Source organism: Littorina saxatilis, unplaced genomic scaffold (assembly GCF_037325665.1).
Source record: "Littorina saxatilis isolate snail1 unplaced genomic scaffold, US_GU_Lsax_2.0 scaffold_1847, whole genome shotgun sequence".
In the NCBI taxonomy this organism is placed as follows: domain Eukaryota; kingdom Metazoa; phylum Mollusca; class Gastropoda; order Littorinimorpha; family Littorinidae; genus Littorina; species Littorina saxatilis.
This window is the reverse complement of record NW_027127584.1, coordinates 10,001-11,125: the sequence shown is the minus strand read 5'-3', so window position 1 is coordinate 11,125 and position 1,125 is coordinate 10,001. Positions and strand designations below refer to the sequence as shown.

Genomic DNA, 1,125 nt, shown 5'->3' with positions numbered 1-1,125 from the left:
TTTTAATTAAATTTCAAAGATTTTTTTTTGTTATACTTAGCTGATAAGTTATATTAATAAAAAAAAATTAAAAACACAAAATGCATGTATACTATACTGTACCGCAGTACTATGTACTGTGGTACTATAGTACAAAGTACCTTATAACAAAGTACCCCAGTGTACCACAATGTACCATAGTACAAAGTACAAAGTACTATAGTACTAAAGTTTGTACTATGGTGCATGGTACATTTACTTCACTGTACCATATTACTCAAAACCATGTACTATAGTACATACTATAGTACATGGTACATACTATAGTACTTTGAAATTGGTACTATAGTACATGGTACATTTATTAGTGTATACTATAGTACTTTGAAACTGGTACTAATGTACACGGTACATTTACTATAGTATACTATAGTACACTGTAGTATATAGAGAATACTACATGGCTTGCTGTGTCGTACCAGATTTACACGAGTTGTTTTTTTAAATATTGAACTGCGAGCGAAAGCGAGCTGTTCACTATTTGAAAAAGCAACGAGTGTAAATCTGGTACGACACAGCAAGCCATGTAGTATTCTGTTTATCCTACATACTGTACTTACGTGTATTTTACTGAAAATGTCTTGCAGACGAGGCAGCTAAATTGAAGACGCTTGTTTTGGAACCTCGATCTCTTCTAAAGCCTCGTGCAATCTATTACGTCAAAGCAAAGAAACGTCACTCTGAAAGTGTGGCGTGACGTGTTAGTTCTAAAGATTCATCGAGGGTAATTAGCGAGCGCAATTTTTGTTTCTATAATGACGTTTGTCTCGGTGACTTTGGCATCATAAGCAGTGGAAAAACAGGTCCCTGCCAGACTTGCTTGACATGACCTCATTTACATGATATACACACGTGTGATTTGAACGATTATTATCTCACGGGTGTCTCTCTCACGTATGTAGGATAAACTAAAGTATACTATGTGGTACTTTTTCACTTGGGTGTTTCCATGTCGCAAAGAATGAGTACATGCTAAAAAAGTGACTGATGTTGTGTTGCCTGGTGCTGATGTTGTATTGCCTGGTGCTGATGTAGTGGTTGCATTACCTAGGGCTGATGTTGTATTGCCTGGTGCTGATGTAGTGG

The 1,125-nt window shown here is 36.4% G+C and overlaps 1 pseudogene; it reads right to left on the bottom strand.

The window, feature by feature from the left end:
* Window positions 1–339: 339 nt before the first annotated feature.
* The window catches only part of LOC138956010 (GATA zinc finger domain-containing protein 14-like), a 5,391-nt pseudogene continuing 4,605 nt past the window's right edge, over window positions 340–1,125 (bottom strand).